Raw genomic sequence first — 8,389 nt, forward strand, 5'->3', positions numbered from 1 at the left:
TAGTGAGAAGCCTACTCTGGGCCTTCAGGTGACCTTAAGGAACATTCTGTCCACCCAATTCACACCAACTTCCATACAGTTCCATACAGTTTTTGTCCTTTACCCTTCATCACTGCCAAGACTGGGCAACGCTGGTGTCAAAGGAAATATTAGCAGAGCAAACTCTTGACAGTTTGCACAGCATAGGGATCAAAGTGTGAGAGTGAGGACAAATGGCAGTTGAGGCCTACGGTCAGTTTAGGAAAGAAAACAACATGGTCTTCTTTCAGGATACGCCTTAGTTTCTCTTTTAGCTTCCGAGAAGCTTTTCTGTGTGTCTCATTTTTTCCCCCACTTTCTTAATGATATTTTATGCTTTTACTGTATTTCTTTGGCCAGTTAATTAGGCTCTTTTTTTTTTTTTCCCTAGAAAGACAGGAGCTTTAATTTCCTACTTTCGGAGAGACTCACATTGGCTTACATTATTTTAAATGTAGCAGTGACAGTATGTATTCTGTAATTTACACATGAATTGTAGCACAAATTCCTTTTTTATTTATTGGGATTATAAAAAAAGTGAAAGTAAATTATGAGATAGTGTTACAGAAGTAGATAATTTATTCTATTTGACATCCTTTTCTTACATCCATTATGCCATGTAGTATCTGGGAGGCTGTGTTGCTCATTTCCAGAGAGAATTCATTTTGTTTTAATGACAAATGCAGTTTAAGACTGAAGTAATTTTAACATCCTAATGTCTTTTTTCTATTGAGTTACCTTTCAATTCAAATGAAATGTGGTTCAGTTGCCTTCTGGCAGTTGCTTCTCCTTACTTCCCCTCTCCCACTCTTTTCTGTTTCTGCCCCCTTCTCTCATCTCAAGTAATGACTATATTCTTCTGTTCTATCTTCTAGAAATGTTTCTGTTTTGTCATTACATTTAAATCTAAAATCTTCCTAAAGTCATTTTTTGTGATAGTAATGTAGAAGTCAAATTGTATTTTATTCCATATGGCTATCCAATTGACCCAGCACCACTTATTTAAAACAAACAAACAAACTTACAAACATTTTCTGACTGTTCTGCATTGCCACATTTGTGGTAAAAAAATATATACAGTTCCTGAGATTAAGAATTCCTCATATTGGGGTGGGGGGATGGGTTAGCCTGGTGATGGCTATTAAGGAGGGCACGTTCTGCATGGAGCAAACAATGAATCATGGAACACTACATCAAAAACTAATGATGTAATGTATGGTTATTAACATAACATAATAAAAATATTCTGATTATAAAAAATATATATATACAGTTCCTTTATTTCTCTTGTCTATATTATGTCCTATTTTCCTGTTTGTCTATTCTTAAACAGTACCACACTGTCTTAATTACGGTAGCTTTACATTGTCTTGATATCAGATAGAGCAGGTCTTCCACCTCTGACTTTCTTTAGAAACATCCTGGCTTTTTTCTGTTCTTTGCCTTTTTTTTTGGGAGGGAGAGAGAGAGGGCAGGGGAAGGGGCAGAAAGAGAGGGAGAGAGAGAATCTGAAGCAGGCTCCACGCCCAGCACGAGCCCGATGCAGGGCTTGATATCACAACCCTGAGCCCAAATCAAGTCAGATGTTTAACCGACTAAGCCACCCAGGCACCCCAGTCTGTACTTTCTAATTGATTAAGTTTTTCTTTTCAGCTTATCTCTGAACTCAGGCAAAGACTCTTGGGGCAAAGCATTCTGTGATATGAACCGAAACTACTTCCTCGAGCAATAATGACTAATACGAGCCAGCAAGATCCCATGTGATGGACCCCAAAACAACCATCAACCTGACCTTATTGCCCATCTGCACATACCCACTGACCTTTGTCCCACATTTCCCTTCTATAAACCAAGAAGTGTTTTTAGCACTTTGGAGACAGTCTTTGAGATGTTATTCCGCTGTCTTCTGGTGTTGACCTCACTGAAATAAACTCCTTTCTTGTCTCACCATCGCTTGCCTCTCTGCCTTTGGGTATTGTCAGTGGCGAGTGGCTGAACCTGGTCTGTTTGGGATCCCTAGAGCCAGGTGCTCCTGCACCCCTGTGCCCTCGTTACCTTGCAGCCCTGAAGCAGGCCCCCACAACCTGCGAATGAACAGATGTGTATGAGTTCTAAAAAAATTTTGTTTACATAAAATAAGAGACTGGCTTGGGAGCTGAAGTTTGTTGAACGCTACTTTGGACAAACAGGTTTATTTATTATACCCTAATGCAGTCTTCTTTTACTTCTTCATTCGTATTTATTGTTTTCTATTTAACAATTATTTGCTTATGTCAATATGTGAAGCTATTTTCTTCTGTTGTCTTATTCCTTGTTTCATTTTATTTTTACATTTCACATTTAGAGAGACTATCCATGAAGAATAAATATTTTTCTTTTGTATGGAGGTCAGTATTCATTTTTATCTATATATCCATATTTCTTTGCAACATTCATTTAAGAGTTCATCTTTTCCCCAGCTTTGTTACAAATCAGATCGCTTTATGTTTGTGAATTTTTTGAGCCCTCTGGCCTGTTCCATTTTTCTATTTCTCTATTCTCTTTCCAACCCAGAATGTTTATTTAATAACAGAGCTTAAAAGTAAACCTTTATATAAGCTAGTTAATTCCTGCAACTTTGTTCTCCATGATTATCTTGGCTATATTTACCCTATGAAGTTCCCTATTGCTAAGTAACAAAATAAGACACAAACTTTGTGTCTTAAAATGACGAAATTTTTTGTTCTTTTCCATTTTGCAAGATGGCGTGTGAAAAGGCTGAGAAGCCGGATACTAAAGAGAAGAAACCTGAAGTCAAGAAGGCTGATGCTGGTGGCAGGATGAAGAAGGGTAACTTTAAGGCTAAAACACCAAAGAAAGGGAAGCCCCACTGCAGCCAAAACCCTGTCCTAGCTGGAGGAATTGGAATATATTTCCCATCAGCTATGTATTCCAGAAAGGCCGTGTACAATAGGAAGTATTCAGCAGCCAAATCCAGAGTTGAAAAGAAAAAGGAGAAGGTTCTTGCTACTGTCACAAAACCAGTTGGTGGTGACAAGAATGGTGGAAACTGAGTGGTTAAATGTCACAAAATGTCTAGGTATTATCCTACTGAAGATGTGGCTTGAAAGCTGTTGAGCCACGGCAAAAAAAAAAACAACAAAAACCTTTCAGTCAGCATGTGAGAAAACTGCAAGCTAGTGTCACTCTTGGCACCATTGTGATCATCCTCACTGGGCTCCACAGAGGCCAGAGGGTGGTTTTCCTGAAGCATTTGAGCAGTGGCTTGCTACTTGTGACTGGACCTCCAGCCCTCAGTCGAGTTCCTCTACGTAGAACACACCAGAAATCTGTCATTGCCACCTGCACCAAAATTGCTATCAGCAATGTGAAAATTCCCAAGCATCTCACTGATGCTTACTTCAAGAAGAAGCTGTGTAAACCCAGACACCGGGAAGGTCTTTGACAGGGAGAAAGAGAAATGTGAGATTATAGAGCAGAGCAAGGTTGATCAGAAAGCTGTGGACTCGCAAATTCTGCCAAAACTCAAAGCTGTTCCTCAGCTTCAGGGCTACCTCTGCTCTGCGTTTTCTCCCACAAATGGAGTTTACCCTCACAAACTGGTGTTCTACATTTCTTACAAAGAACCTCATTAAATAACTGATCTATTAAAACAATAACGACAACAACAACAACAACAAAATTTATTATCCTCCAGGTCTGTGGGTCTGAAGTCAAGGATGGCATTTTTGGGCTCTTTGTTCAGAGTCTCTCAAGGCTGAAATCAAGGTGAATTCCTGTCATCTGGAGCCTGAGGTCCTCTTTGAAGCTCATTTGTGTTGTTGGCTGAATTAAGGCCATTCAGTCCTTAGTTATAGGACTAAGGGCCCCATTTGCCTGTTGGCTATTGGCAAGGAGTTGTTCTTAGCTCCTTGTGGTCACTTTCTGTTGCTTATGCGTTTCCCTCTTCATCTTTTTTTTTCCTTTCACTTTATCATTTATAAAGCCATACAATTGGTTGCAAAGAAAGGAAGCAGCTGTACAGGAGTGGGCCAGCATCGGTGGACATAAATGTATTGTACATTTATGTACAATACATTTATGTCCAGGATAAGTAGCACAGGTCAGGATTTATATAAGGTGGCACTTCATCTTTAGAGCCAGTAACAGTGTACTGAGTTTTCTGAGTTTCAAAACTTTCTGACTTCCTTTTCTGTCACCAGTGGGAGAAAGCTTTCCTTTTTAAGAGCTCATGTGATTAAACCAGGCCCACCCAGATAATCTCCTTATGTTAAGGTTAACTATGCCATATAAACTTAATCATGAGTGTAATGACATCATATTTACAGGGTTCAGAGACTAGTGCAAGTCATCTTTGGGGAATTACTTTAGAAATTCTGCCTACTGCAGTCTACCCTCTGGCTTCCAAAGATTCTGTCTGTCCCAAATGCAAAATACATTCACCTCCTCCTATGGTTCTGTCATTCTATTTTCAGTATCAACTGAAAGTTCAAAATCACATCTAAATGTTGTCAGCTCAAAGATTCCAGATCTCATCATCTAAATCATCTGAATGAGGTGGCTGAAAACCCTGAGCACAATTCCTCTACATCTGTGAGTCTGTGCAATTAAAGGGTTAATTTATTTCCTCCCAACATACAGCAGTTGGACAGACATACGATGATAGCTAAAACATTCCTGTTTAAAAAGGGAGAAAATAGAAGATAAAAAGGAGTCGTTAGTCAGAAAAAAATTTGAAATCCATTAGGTTTCTAGGCATGTGGACAATCCTCCCTGGTACTCACTGTGGTTCTGCTGAGTCAAACTTTCTTTTTTATGAAAGGCAGACCGCATGTGATGTGCCTAGCTGTTTAGTTTCATCAGCCTGCTTCCTGGTCTATAGAAATTGGGTTGCCTTTCATTTTTACTCTCTCTTTCTCTTTCTGTCTAAGCTGGAAATGTTTCTGCTAACATAAATCTCTTACAAACTGTGTAGGCCTTGTGTGGATGTCATGATGACCCACTTCACTAGTAGAAAGATACGTCCACAAATCTTTCCAATCCCTTCTCTATCTTTGGCTAGGCTGGGATGTCTAAAGGTCAAGGCTCTTAAACTTCCTTTGATGAGCAGCTGAGATCTATGCGGACACCTTTACTATTTTAGGAGGATTTTTGTGTGACTGAATACTCTGGCCTTTTGATCTTTGAGGTTCCAGCAAGAGGAGTCGTGTAGTCACACAGTTAGCTTTTTCTCTACGCCCGCTTTGTGAGCAATCTGTTAACTTTAGGATCTTTGCTGTCTGGATAGGCAAGAGTTTTCCAAATCCTCTATTCCTGGTTCCTTTTTCTTTAACAATTCTTCCCTCATTTTCCCTCTCCTCTCGCATTTTACTATAAGCAACAAGGAGAAACCAGGCTGTGCCTTTAATACTTTTCTTGAAAATCTCCTTGGCTAAGTATCCAACTTCATCATCTACAAATTCTGCTTTCTGCATAACTGAAGGAGACAACTCCACAAACTTTCTGCCAGTACATGAGAAGGATTTTCTTCTTCCAGTTTCCAATAACATGTTCCTCACTTTTTTCTAAGTCCTCACCAGCTGCCTCTTTTGCATGACCATTTCTACAACAGTCTATTTTTTTTAAAAGATTTTATTTATTTATTTGACAGAGAGAGAGAGAGAGAGCGAGAGAGCACAAGCAGGCAAAGTGGTAGACAGAGGGAGAGGGAGAAGCAGGCTCCCTGCTGATGTGGGGCTCGATCCCAGGACCCTGGGATCATGACCTGAGCCGAAGGCAGATGCTTAACCGACTGAGCCAACCAGGTGCCCCTACAACAGTCTCTTTAAGGCAATTTAGATTTTTCTATCCTGTTCCTCAAAATGTTCCCAGCCTCCAACCCCTGCCCAATTCCCAAAGTAACAGTTTTAGGCATTTGCTATGGCAGCATCTTCCTTCTAGGTACCAAACTCTGTGTTTATTTTCTCTTGCTGCATAAGAAATTACCACAGATTTAGTGGCTTATATGATACCTTTTTATCATATCATAGTTTTTTAGGTCAGAAGTCTGGCATATTGCAATTGAATTCTCTGTTCAGGGTCTCACAAAGCCAAAATCAAGGTGTCAGTTGGGTTGGGCTCTCTCCTGGAAGCTGTTGGGAAGAATCCTCTCCCAAGCTCAGTCACATTGTTAGAAGAATCCTGTTCCTTGTGTCTGTGGTTGAAGGTTCTTGTTTCCTTGCTGGTTGTCAGCTGCAGGCCACTGGGTCCTCTGAGAGGCTATTCACATTCTTTCTCGCATGGTTCCTTCCACCTTCAAACCAGCAAAGGCTTGTAGAATACTTCGAACACTTTCTCTCTCTTAACTTCCTGTTCTGACATCACCTAGAGAAAGCTCTCTTTTAAAGGCTCATACAATTAGATCAGATCCACCTGGATAATCTCCCCGTCTTAACATGGACTGTATTATATAATTTAAAATAAGTGCAGGTTTGATAGCTCATCAAATTCATAGCTTCTGACGATTAGGGTAGTACATCTTTGGAGGCCATTTTAGAAATTCACCCTACCACAACCTTGAAATCGTAGAAGCTACTAGCCAGTCTCCAAAAACAAACTGCCCACATTTTGACTGGAATTTCCTCAAATCTATAAATCAACTTGGAAAGAATTAGCATTTTACAATATTGTATCTTTTAGGCTGTTTATATGGTTTATCTCTTCCATTTATTCGTAGTAATTTCTATTTGGAAGTCTTGAACATCTTCCCTTACATGACTTTTTGAGTATTTGATTTTATTAATGGTATTATAAAGGGTATCATGTAAGCAATTCTAGTTTTTTGTTGTTAGCATTTATAAATACAATTGATTTTTGTATGTTGTCCTTGTGTCCAGTACAATGATATATTTGTTTTTTGATTCTGATGACTTAGTAGCAGATTTTTGGCTATGTTTTATAAATTCTATGATGTCATCTGTGAGTATTAATTTTACCAAATTTTCTACGTCATTTGAGATAATCATATGGTTTTTCTCCTTTGCTCTGTTAATTAGATGCCCAACACTGGTGATTTTCTAGTATTAATCCTATCTTGTATTCCTAAAATAAATTTGATTTGATTGCATTGTGTTATTTTCATTTATTTATAACTGGATTTAAGTTGGCAATACATTATTTAGGATTTTTGCACTTATGACCATGATAATGATTGTCTTGCAATTTATGCTAGTATCCTTTCAGGCTTTGGCTTTTGGTTATAAAGGATATACTGTTTTCATATATTCCCAGCCATAACTGAATTTCCCAGTCCTACTCAGGGTAGATTAACTCTGATGAGGCTGATTTATGTGGTTTTCTAATATATACATCTGTTCCCTAAACTTCATTTGAAATTATTGTATACTTAGGACTTGATGTAGTACAGACTTTCTGTTGCACAGACCTGTTTGGAGCTTCCTAGATAGTTAGGAATTACTCTTGCCTCAAAAGTTGTTTCTTTTAGTGAAGTCTTTAAACCTTTCTATACTCTTTTGCTCAGGATCAACAGTGATGACAGAGAAAAAAATACCAGAATATCGTATGGCACCTAAGACAGTTTTTGGAAAAAGGTTGGCAGGGTACAGAGTAAACACTCTGGATCCTTCAGCAAATAAGAAGATAAACACTAATAGGGTGTGTGTGAGGGTAGAAGGAGTTCTGGGAAGAATACTTCTGAAGCTTTCCAGAGTGAGCAGATGGATATTGGCAAGGAGTCAGAGAGAGTCTGAGCATAATTGTCTTCAAGCTTCCAAGAAAGAAGTTTTAGAATTCTAAAAATACTATGCTAACTGCAAAAATTGTATAAATAAAACAGTGTTAGCAGAGTTTGAAGTGAGTAAGGGATAATGAGATATATGGATAAATTGAATATGAAAAAATATTCAAAGAGACATGGACAGTAAAAATAGAAAGGCTTTCAAATTTAGAAAAAGGGAAAGGGAAAAATGATAAAGGAGAAAGATATAGTGCCATATTCCCAGAAAGAAAGAGCAAAGATAAAAAGGGATAACACTCAGAAATATCACTCCTTTAATTATTTAGCTTTGTGGAGGAATTACTGTTAATTTGTTTTGTGTTTCCAGGCTTGGAATGGCCACTCAAAATTAGTGCTTTGTATGTATAAATTAATTTGAAGAAAGCAGTGTCTTCATATTTTCCTATTCATTGATATGGTTTACCCTTCATAGTTTATTTTTCATAGTTACTGCATAGATGTTTTGGACATCTTTTAAAAGATGTATTACTAATTACTTGGTTATATCACTGTTATAAATTGTATCATTAAAAATTCTAATTGTTTTTTGCTGGTATATATAAATATAAGTGATTTTTGTATAGTTACCTTATATCT

The 8,389-nt window shown here is 38.1% G+C and overlaps 1 pseudogene; it reads left to right on the forward strand.

Annotated features, from left to right (window-relative positions):
• Positions 1–2,453: 2,453 nt before the first annotated feature.
• LOC102735071 (large ribosomal subunit protein eL6 pseudogene) lies at positions 2,454–7,654 on the forward strand (annotated as a pseudogene).
• Positions 7,655–8,389: the final 735 nt, after the last annotated feature.

This window comes from Leptonychotes weddellii, chromosome 5 (genome assembly GCF_054177405.1).
Source record: "Leptonychotes weddellii isolate Sample4059 chromosome 5, ASM5417740v2, whole genome shotgun sequence".
In the NCBI taxonomy this organism is placed as follows: domain Eukaryota; kingdom Metazoa; phylum Chordata; class Mammalia; order Carnivora; family Phocidae; genus Leptonychotes; species Leptonychotes weddellii.